The sequence below is a fragment of the Dromiciops gliroides genome, chromosome X (assembly GCF_019393635.1).
Source record: "Dromiciops gliroides isolate mDroGli1 chromosome X, mDroGli1.pri, whole genome shotgun sequence".
Classification (NCBI taxonomy): Eukaryota; Metazoa; Chordata; class Mammalia; order Microbiotheria; family Microbiotheriidae; genus Dromiciops; species Dromiciops gliroides.
Window position 1 is genome coordinate 32,355,588 of NC_057867.1, and position 11,940 is coordinate 32,367,527.

Below are 11,940 nucleotides of genomic sequence, written 5' to 3' on the forward strand. Positions count from 1 at the left end.
CTGGCACAGTCTACTTCAGAGATTCTTTCAGAGCCAGTCTTAGGTCCCCACTTCTTTCCAGTCATTCCCGATAGGCATCCCTAGACTCCAGGTGCCTACTCTCCAGCCTGACACCCATTCTCCACCTCATTCTCAATTCTTGCCTCATAAAGACTTTGAACCATTTCCCAAAACTAGATCTGCCTCCGGAGCATCATGATGCCCATCAAGGGCATTCCCAAGAATATACCTGCAGTGGAGGTCATCGGGAGTAGGAGGGACAACTGGGTTAGTCTGCTGAGGATTGGTGAGGACTCTCCCAGTGGGACCTTGAACATCATCCAAGTCAATACCCTCACCCCAAGGGATTGGCAGCTCTCATTTTAGCTCTGCTGGGTACTCCACTGTCTGCTTCTGACGAAGTCCCTTCCTTTCCCTCGCTGGGCCTCGGTTTCCCCATCTGCAAAATAATAGGGTTAGGACTCATCTGGCTGGATCCATTTTATGAGTCTATCACTCCATACTTCAGAGGTTGTCCCTGGAAGGGAAGGGGGCCCAGACTCCCAGGGAGACAGGGGGGTCATTAACCAAGGAATGTGCAGACCAAAGATGGCAGGGGAATTGGAGATTCAAGAGCCAAGGTGCTGCTTCTCCGAGCAAAGGAGAGGTTGTCAAAACTAAAGAAACTTGGAGAGAACAGCAGGAAGGCCTCTGTGGGAAAATCACCCCCACACAATAGGGAGATTATAATACATGACAGGACTGGCTTGTTGGACCAATGGGTGGCACAGTCTGAGCTCTCTGGAGGTTCTGAGGAGGAACAGGGCATCATGGGCTGGTGTCTTTTGGAAAGGCTTCCTATGGGAGGCAGAATTGGCTAGGGAGGAAGGGCACATAATGGTGACGAGGATAAGAGTGGTTCTGGTAGGAGTGAGGGAAGGGGAGGAACCCCGGGGAAGCAGAGGGAGGGTATGCCAAAGAGCAGAGAAGGGTAAGGTTGGAAAGGTGGCATTGGGGCCAGACTGAGGAAAGGTGTTTATCCTTGGCCTCTGACACTTAGTGGTTGTGTATGCCTCAGCTGGTCATGTCACCTCAATATTCCAGGTAACTATGAGTAGGTGCCCATCTGCATGGGTGGAGGGAATGACTTCATCTGGGAGTTCTCCATAACAGTGAAATCCCAAGTGGAGCCCCCTCCCTAGCCCTGAAAAGAATGTGGTAGAGTGGCAGTAATGGGAAATGAATGTTGGATTTAGACCTGAGTTCAAATGCTGAGTTCCCAGCGGTGTGGCCTTCGGCAAGCTGTGACCCCTCTCTGGACTCCATCTATTCTATCTGTGAAATTAAGGTAGAGTGGAGACCAATGTATTAGATCCCTCTACGTGGAATGAAATGGAGCTAACTGGCTTTGGGGGGCCTCAGCCCTAGACCTTCATTCCCTCACTACCCACCCCCCCCAGTTCCTGTCTAAGGTATTTTGACAGCTGGAGAGACAGGGCTAGAGATGGGGGAACGACAGCCTTGGCTTCACTCCTACACTCTGCCCCTCACTCCCCCGTCAGTCAGATTCTCCACAGAGAGAAGACAAGGCCTTGGGGGAGGGGCCTGCCAAGGCTGCCTGAGTGTTTGTTTTGGATGATCTCTCCGCATTCTTTCTCATCCTGTGGCCAGGCCTCCAGATATGGCACTTCCTGTTTGGGAAGGGTCAGGGGTCAGTCTCTGCAGAGCCCAGACCCCCTGGGAATGTCCTGGCCATATCTCCAACTGTTTACAGAAACTTTCCCAACCAATCAAGCACGATTTTTCTTCCACAGCCATTTCCAGGACCACTCTGCCTTAAAGGCCATTCATTCTCTCTCTCTCTCTCTCTCTCTCTCTCTCTCTCTCTCTCTCTCTCTCTCTCTCCCTTCATTAGTCTCTCTCTTTCTCCCTTAATCTCTCTCTTTCTCTCTCTCCCCCCTTACTTAGTCTCTCTCCCTTAGCCTCTTTCCCTTAATCAGTTTCTCTCTCTTTCCCTTCATTGGTCTCTCTCTCCCTTAGTCTCTCTCTCTTTCTCTTTCTCTCTCTCCCCCCTTACTTAGTTTCTCTTTCCCTTAATTAGTCTCTCTCTTTCTTCCTTATCTCTCTCTTTCTCCCTCCCCCTTACTTAGTCTCTCTTCCTTAGCCTCTTTTCCTTAATCAGTTTCTCTCTCCCCCTCTCCCTTCTCCCTCCTCTCTCTCTCTCTCTCTCTCCCCCTTCATTGGTCTCTCTCTTTCTCCCTTAGTCTCTCTCTCTCTCTCTCTCTCTCTCTCTCTCTCTCTCCCTCCCTCCACCCTTTACTTAGTCTCTCTGTCTCTCTATCCCTTAGTCTCTCTGTATCTCTATCCCTTAGTCTCTGTCTCTCTCCCTTCTCTGTTTCTCCTTCCCTCTCCTGCCTCTGTCTCTGTCTCTCTTGTCTCTTGATCTCTCTTTCTCTGTCTGGCTCATGAATTTGTATTGATCCCTCTTTCTTTTCTTTTTTACATTACTATCCCTTTCCACCAGTTGCCCTGCTCTGGTCCCAATTGAACCTTTCCTTGTAACAAATATGTTTGGTTAAGCAAAGCCAAGCCAGTTGCCCTGTCTGACATGTGTGCATCACTCTTGCCCACCACCTCTGTACCTCTGAAATCACTGTGAGCCACTGTACGGACCAGAGCTCTGATGTGTTTCATGGTAGTTGTCCTTGTATATTTGTGGTCATTGTCTAGACTGTTTTCTTGGTCCCACTTCTCTCTGTGTCAGTCCAGACAAGTCTTCCCAAGACTCTCTGAATTCTCCATAGTCATAATTTCTTAGATCATACTCCTCCTTCATGTGTGACAAATGTCTTTGGCCACTGAGCAAATTGTGAGCAATCCATGAGTACCCACGTTATTTCCTGTTCTTTTCAATGACAAAAAGTGCTGATACAAATATTTTTGTGCATCGGGGACCTTTTCTTCTGGTTTGGGCCCCACCTACATGCCTAATACTCATATTACTGGGTCAAGGGTCATGGAAAGCTTAGTAACTTTTGGAGTAAAATTCCAAATAATGTTTTTTAATGGCCACACACACCAATTAGTAGCTATACCGACAGTGCATTAGTGTCCCCAAACCAATTCTCTAAAACCCTTTTTGATTCTTACAATGGCCAGGCCGAGCTCTCTTATGTGATCAACCCCCCTAGAGGTACACACATACAACATACACACATATACATACATACACATTCATAGCAAAACATACATATAAAACCACACTTGCACTTACAATATATGTCATGCAACACACATAAATACACACACGAACAACACTCAACACACACAATATACTTAAATATGCACATGAAAATCACACAGCATACAGCACACAGGAACACATATGCACACATGTAAATAGGCATATAAGAGAGACACACAATTCACATGCAACATACATGCAAACATACATGAATACAAACACACAATCTGCATTAACACATACATTAACAATATACAACACACACATATACACGATACACATATATACACAAAGACCTGTACACCCATACACATATACATATACTATACACATTTAGACATACACACATACACATATATGCAGTCACATACACAATATAGACCTTTACCCATGTACACATGTATACACACTTATTGCCATACATGCCCAATACATCCATGCACACTACACACATATATCTACATACTTATACATGTACATACCTATACACAATACACACTATACACATACACGTATACACATAGCACACATAGAGCCATATACATACACATGAGAAAACTGTACACACATACATAACACAAGGACACACATATACACATAGAAAATATATGTGCACAATACATAAATAGATCTGTATCTACACACCTAAATATGTATATACCCATTTGTAAACACACACATTTATGCATACACACGTGCAAAATACATACCATAGTCAGACACACATACAATACATTACACACAACACACAATCACAATACAACACATGTGTATACTTTATTAACATATACATACAATACACACATACCAATATGTAGACATACATATGATACACACTATATATGTGCTATATACACTCATATATGTGTATATATATATATGTATACACACAAAACAATACAGATCCATACCCACATACCAAAATATAGACACAATAAATTCACACACATACACACAATACACACATAGACAATACATAACATGCATATGAGCATACTGAAGAAACTGAGGCAGAGAGAGGTTAAGCAATTAGCCTAGGGTCAAACAGCGAGTATCTGAGAGCTCAGATTGTAACCCAGTTCCTCCCCTTATTCCAGGCCCAGCATTCTACCCACTATGCCGCTCTGTGGTAACTAGAGGACTCATAAGAATATTGGGGCTGTCTCCTTAGTGTCCCGAGTTTGTTTTTCTTTGTAAGGGAGTCTTAGACCTCATCACATTACCATGAGACCAGAGGCTTTTACTAACAGAAGGTGATATCCTTCCTGAGGCCAAGTTTGTTTCCCTTCTGGGGCAGGTCCATGCCTTTAGGGTATGGCAGCATAAAGCTGGAACCCTGTAGGTGTCTCTGGGGTGAAAGTGCAACTCACTGGAATATCAGTCTTACCTTTCTAACAATCCCAAATCACTTTCCCTTCACTAAACTAGTCCAAGCCCTCAGCATGGGACCTTGAGGCTGGATGCTGGGTCTCTGAGGCAACCAAAGGATTCATCAGAATGTTGGGGTCTGTTGCCCTAGCAACACCAACTGATTCTCCTTTCCTGGGAGAATTCAGGCCCTCAGGGCCTTACTTTAAGACTGGGGGCTTGTATTCATCTCTGGGATGAGCAAGAGACTCCCTAGAATTTGGGGGTTTTGTCTTTCTAGCAAGCACAAATATGTTTTCCTTAGTTCTTAGGGTAGTACCCTAAGTTCGGAGGCCTCTGTGAGTCTTTGGGATACTAGGTTACTCACTGGAGTGATGGGATATTGTTTCTCTATTAATTCCAAGTTAATTTTCCTTTCTGGGGAATTCCAAACTGAGTTCAATAGTGTACCAGAAGGCTGGATGCCTGTATTTGTCTCCAGGTGGGAGTCATTGGAACCTCATGGGATTGCCCTACCAGGGGCCCAAGTTCATTTCCCACCTGAGGGGAATCCAAACAATAGGGTGGTATTATGGAGTATGGAGGAGTGTAGGACCTTGGGGGAAAGGTGGGATTCCTTGAAGAATTGTATCACTTTTTAATGTGCTGCTGTGAGTCCTTTACATGTTTTCAACATTTCCTATGGAGTGTCCTGTCACCAATATGTGTATTGCTACCTTAAGTGCTTGCATAGTATCTGAGGATCTGCTGACCTACATTTATGGGGACCTAGCCATGACCTATATTTTTGCTCTATTCAGAGATTTCCCAGAGACATCATTGGATAAGGACAATAAATATATAATGTTGATGGTGATGTTAGATGCCCCTAAGAGTGGATTTGGTCTGTGTAAGCTCAGAGTTTAAGGGGTCCTGGGCCATGGGCTATTGACTCTTGGAACACTTGGATTCAACTCCATAAGCAGTTATTAAACACCTACAAGGTGTTGTAAGGGGCTACAAGGGACAAATTTGATAACAATCCTTGGCCTCAAGTAGCTTACATTCTATTAGAAGGGGAAGGAAGCAACATGTACAAAGATAAATAAATACAGAAAATATTTAAAGTAAATGCTCATTCTTTTGATGGATAGAAGTACTAACCTGTGTGAATCAGGAAAGACCCAAATAGAAAGTACCAGTTCAGCTGAGCCTTGAATGGAGTTGGGGATTCTAAAAATCACACCTGTACCTTTAAACCATCTTTGTTGTTGTTCAGTTGTCTTTTAGTTGTGTCTGACTCTCCTTAACCCCATTTGGGGTTTTCTCCGCAAAGATACTGGCGTGGTTTGTCATTTCCTTCTTCAGCTCATTTTACAGAAGAAGAAACGGAGGCAAACAGGGTAAAGTGACTTGCCCAGGGTCACCCAGCTAGGAAATATCTGAGGTTGGATTTGAACTCAGAAAGATGTCTTCCTGACTCCAGGTCTGGCATTCTATCCACAAGCTGCCCTTAAATCATCTAACTGTCACAATTTCCTTATAGCCAAAAGAGCACCTTTGATGTTTTAATGTCTTGAGTCAAAACAAAAGAAAGGCTGAAGAATGATCAAAGTTTATTTTAATCACTTTGCCTATTATGTCAGAGCCCAATTGACAGCTTTGTCAATCTCTCTCTCTCTCTTTTTTTTTTGCAGGGCAACAAGGGTTAAGTGACTTGCCCAGGGTCACACAGCTAGTTAAGTGTCAAGTGTCTGAGGCTGGATTTGAACTCAGGTCCTCCTGAATCCAAGGCCAGTGCTTTATCCACAGCATCACCTAGCTGCCCTTTGTCAATATCTCTTAAGCAACAGATCAGCTTTTTGAAATCAGGGATCATGGCCATCCTGGTGCAAGGGACTTTAGCGGCCATCTTGTCCAGTCCCTCTCAAAGGCATGGATCCCCTTGACCATTCATGTGACATCTAAGTGACTTCTTCCTAACCTTCAGTGACATAGGACCCTTCTTGAGAAAACCCCTTCCATTTTTCAGAAATGGCTGCTCCTTATCTCGTCCAGTGATCCCGGGAACTTTTGAGCTTCTATTACATATGATGAGTGGGCCGCTTACAACATTGTTATCTTCTCATTGCTCATGCTTGTCTATTTCCTAAAGAAAGTCCTGTATCACTGACTCACCGACTGAGTCACTTTATGCAGCCATACTGTCTCAGGCCTGTTCCAGGAAGAAGTGCTCCTCTGATAGAGTGTAAGCAAGCCCCTTGAAGGCAGGGACTTGAAGGCAGGATTCTTTTGAAAAAAAGAATCTACATGTGCTTTATTTGGGGGGTCATTTCACTGAAAATATTTTATTGGTCACCTACAAACAATCCTGATGATTTGGGAGTGGGGGCCTGGCTAGGAAGGGGAGTTGGGGAACTCAAAGTTTGCACTCCAGAAACCTTCATAACATTGTTAAGGATTTTTTTTGGTGAGGCAATTGGGGTTAAGTGACTTGCCCAGGGTCACACAGCTAGTAAGTGTCAAGTGTCTGAGGCTAGATTTGAACTCAGGACCTCCTGAATCCAGGGCGGGTGCTTTATCCACTGCACCACCCAGCTGCCCCCATAACATTGTTAATGAGTTTTCTGTATTGTTTGGGGGTTCAGATTGTGACAGTAATGTGAACACAGTTGGAGGGTGGAAGGGAATAAGCATGTATCTGATACCTACTATGTGCTAGACACTGTGCTATGTGCCTTACAAATATTATCTCATTTGATTCTCACAAAACCCTGGAACATAGATGCTATTATTATCTCCTTTTTTACATATGGGGAAACTGAGACAAACATTTTTTTTTATTGCCTTGATCCTAGCACAGTGCCTGGCAAAGAGTCGGTATGTAATAAATGCTTGCTGATTGACTAATTCATTGAAGCACTATGTGGAGGCCTGGTCAGGGTGGTGGGTAGGGCTTCCTTTGGGATTAGAAGGCCAGAGAGATTTTCTTAGACCTTCTTGAACAGAGAGTTTAATCCTGCCCCCCCCCACACACACACTTTGACCCATTTGAATCGTTCAACACCTAGTACAAAACTGTGATTCCCACCCTGAAGACTTCCTCACTCAACTTGTGAGCCAGAGCCCTCTCCTCCTTCTGAGTGGCTCAGGAGGCCCTTATCCCGTCTAGCCTGCTGGTTCCCTACATTTCTCCGTTTAGAAGGGGAGGGGAGGGAGTTGGACCAGCCATCTGAGTCACAAAGGGTTCATGGGATTATGGAATGTTAGTCCCTTTGAGATCCTGTAGCCCAGCCCTTCATTTCTCAGGAGGAAGAAACAGACCCAGAGAAGGATTTGAATCCACATCTTCCTTTCTTTGTTCCTGACTTTGGGACGTGGCTACATGAGAAATTCCTCTCTGGAGTGGCTGGACGACGAGGGGGCTGGATGTTGGGAGAGCAGTCTGGGGAGGGGGAATTCGAGGGGCCTCTGAAGTAGGAGGGATAGGGAAGGAGGTGCTGGAAGTGGCGATGGAGCCTGTGAAGCAGGGGGGGGGGAGGGAATTCTTTCCCGTCTGGGAGGGGGTGGGAAGGTGCCTGTCTTAGGAGGCAGCTGGGGAGGGCTGCCTGTTTGATCTAACCCCCTTGTTTTCCCTTCTCTCAAATGAGAAACAGCTTGGCCCAGGGTGTTGCTCCATTTAAGTGGTCATGGGGGGGTGGGAGTGGGGGGGCATGGGGGCGGGGTGAGCAGGCACTGGGGGATTCTGTGAGTCCCTGTTCTAGGGGAGGTGACCATCTGGCCTTCTGGGCTGAAGCGGGACAGATAAGCCAGGCAGGCCATGTAGGAATTTCAGGCAATTTGACTTGGGAGGTGTTCCCTGAGTGAACTTGGAACTGGAATTGTGCTTGAGATTTCTTCCTGTTCCTGGGACAAAGAAAGGAAGACAGCTAGCCCCTTGGGGGGGGAGAGGGAACACGGGGAAGAAGGGAGGGGGGCACAGCTGGCTAAGGCAGCAGCAGCAACAGGCCTTAGGGCTTCTGAAGGCTAGGACCAGCCCCTTCCCCTCCATCCATCCCTCTGTGCCCACCCCCAGCCCCAGAGCTGGGAATTCCAGAGCTAACCACAACACACACACAGAATTTCTCCATTTGTGGTTTAAAAATACTGGGGCCTGACTCAGGGCTTGGAGCACAGGAAGGGCTGAGGTGGAGCAGATATGGTTGGCCACTTTTCCCCAGGACCAGATTCCTCCAGCACTGTCTGTAATAGGCCTCAGGCTGCTTCAGAGATGGAGAGGGATGCTCCCTCAAGAACACCCCGGCTCTCTTCATTATCTTCTGGTTGTTTCTGCTCCCCCTCTCCTCCAGGGCAAGGGCGGCCCTTAAACAGAACACCTGGGTGCTTCAGGGGCTTCATTCTCTGGAAGACCTCAGTTCAAATCTAGCCTCAGGCACTTAGTAGCTGTGTGACCCTGGGCAAGTCACTTAACTTCTGTTTGCTTCCCTTTAAATGTTGATCAGAATAGTTGCTGTGAGGATCGAATGAGATAATAATTGTAAAAGCACCCAGCATGGTGCCTGGTGTTCTATAAAGGTTTATGCTTTTCCTTTTTTCCCCTCTACAAAATGGCGGGCTTGGATGAGATGAGTCCTAAGGTCCTTCTCTGCCAGCTCAAAATCCTAGGTCAGGGGGCAGCTAGGTGGCACAGTGGATACAGCACTGTCCCTGGAGTCAGGAAGACCTGAGTTCAAATCCGCCCTCAGACACTTAACACTTACTAGCTGTGTGACCCTGGGCAAGTCAGTTAACCCCAATTGCCTCACCAAAAAATTAAAAAAAAAATCCTAGGTCAGGAGAAGTTTGTTCATTCACTGAGTAGTTCTCAAGCACCTATTATATACATGGTTTTCTTTTTAATTTTTTTCCAATTGCAGGGAAATATCTTTTTTGAGTTCCCAATTTTTCTCTCCCCCCTCCCAAAGCCAGAAAGCGATCTGATCTAGGTTATACATGACATTCATGTTAAACATATTTCCACATTAGTCATGTTGTGAGAGAAGAATCAGAACAAAAGGGGGAAACCAGAAGAAAGAAGAAACAACAACAATAAAAAAAGCAACAACAAAAGTGAAAATAGTGTGCTTCAACCAATCACTTACTATATTGCCAGGCACTGGAGGTGCAAGAACAACAACAGAAACAGGCACTGCCTTCAAGGAACTGGTAGTCTATTGGTGAAAACATGTGCCCAGATAAATGACTACAAAATCTATACAAACCGTAGGACTCATGTAGGATGGGGCACTTCCTTGAAGGAAGGGAAGGACTCTGTAAAGCAGAGATGAAGAGTGAGTGCATTCCAGGATAGCTAGCACAACCCATGCAAATGCACGGAGATAAGACATAGGATTCTGGGTATAGGAAACCAGAAGTAGGTGGGCTTGTCTTTGGCTATGAAGGGAGAGAAATTCTTGAGCATGGTGTGAGCCTTTAGGAAAATCACATTGGTGTCTATGTGGAAGACATATTGGAGAGGAGGGAAACTGGACACAGAGAGACTAACAAGGAGGCTATGGGAGTGGAGAGAAGAGAACAGATGGGAGAGATGAAGAGGGAGAAGGGAGGATAAGAAGAGGGAAGAACCATACTTGGATATTCCTCTGGATCGGCCCATCCTGGGTGACTCTTGTCCATGTGGTCCTCAAAGGTCACTTCAGGGAGGCTGGGGGAGGGGGGTACCTGGTGGCGCTGCAGGGGATAGAGAATTGGGCTTAGAATCAGGAAGACTTCTCTTCCCAAGTTCAAATCTGGCCTCAGACACTCACTAGCTGTGTGACCCTGGGCAAGTCACTTCACCCTGTTTACCTCCGTTTCCTCATCTGTTAAATGAGCTGGAGGAGGAAATGGCAAACCGCTCCAGTGTTTCTGCCAAGAAAACCCTAAATGGGGTTATTAAGAATCAGACATGACTAAAATGACTAAGCAGGGAGGCTATTCCAAATGCTGTGGGGCTTCCTCACTATCTCCTGCCATCTCCAGGGTGCCAATGGAGCACATGGGCTGTTCTCACTCTCACCATGTTGAATGTGTCTCTGATGGAATCCTGTATTCCTGGTCTTCTTCGAAACCCTTAATTGGCTGTGTGCTGAATCCTGCTCATGTCACGCTCCTCCCCCCACTCCCCAATATGCTCCTCTCCATTGCCTGCAGTGGGATGCTCATTTTCAGTACTTTAAAAACCATTGTGGTATTTTCCTAAAGGCGATGTTGCCCACTCTCCTCCCCTTCTCCTCCATTTAATTCAGGACCTCATATGTGGTCCGTTTGTATTCTCTGTCCTAGATACACATACTGAATGGACAAGTTCTATAGGCTGCCTGTCTATCTTCATGTCATAATTTGGGCAGTATACATTTTTCATCCACTTGATCTTTCCTGTGTGGATGATCAAGCCAAATTCTTCTGAGAGGTTATAGCTCTCATCCAGGAGGATCCACAGTGTTCTGATGCTTGATGGAAGCAGCATGCTGTCATCACAAACAGGAGCATTTGGTAATCCCTCTCCCATTTGGATCTCTCTCATCATAAGGGCCAACATCTTTGGTCACCCTAATCTTCCATGTTGTATGCCTGCCTGGGATTTATGATCAGCAGGTCATCAAATAAGGTTATCTTTGTTGGAAGATTCACTATAAGTCATTTTATCAGCCCCCCTAGAGTATCCCTAACTAGCCATCACTCCCCAAACCCTGTGGGATTCCAAATGACCCCCTTTCTTTTCTCTGGGCTAGGCTATCTTCCTCACCAACAGGCCAACAACACATCTCCTTCATGGACTGACCAACTGTCCAAGTTTGTTTACCTAGGAGGGGAATGTAGCAACTCCCCAAGACCAGCTCTGCTTTCTGTTCCTTTGGGTCTCCTTCACTGAGGCCCAGCTTCCTCTCCCTCCCACTTCCTGTTTTCTTCTCTTTCATTATTTAACATTCTAATTCACAGCCCCTAAAGTGAGTGCAGCTGGGCTGCTCCAGGGGCTGCCCAACACTTGGGCCTGGTTGACAGTAGCCAAGCACCAGAGCCAGTATAGCCTGGGGCCCCCATGTTCTGGATCACAGCAATTCCACTTGATAAGGGTTCTTGGGACTCATCTAGTCTTACCTCCTGGTTTTCCAGAGGAGGAAACTGAGGCTCAGAGAGGTTCAGGGCCTTGCTCAGGTAATAATAAGTGGCAGAGCTAGCATTCCAACCTGGGGTCTCTGACTTCAAATCCAGTGTTCTTTCCACAGTTCCTCACTGCTCCTCCCCAAATCCACTCTGCCTTGCCTTGACTCATGCCAGGAAAATGGTCTGATCAGCCCAAAGGCCTAAAAGTGAGAGGTGGAGCCCTG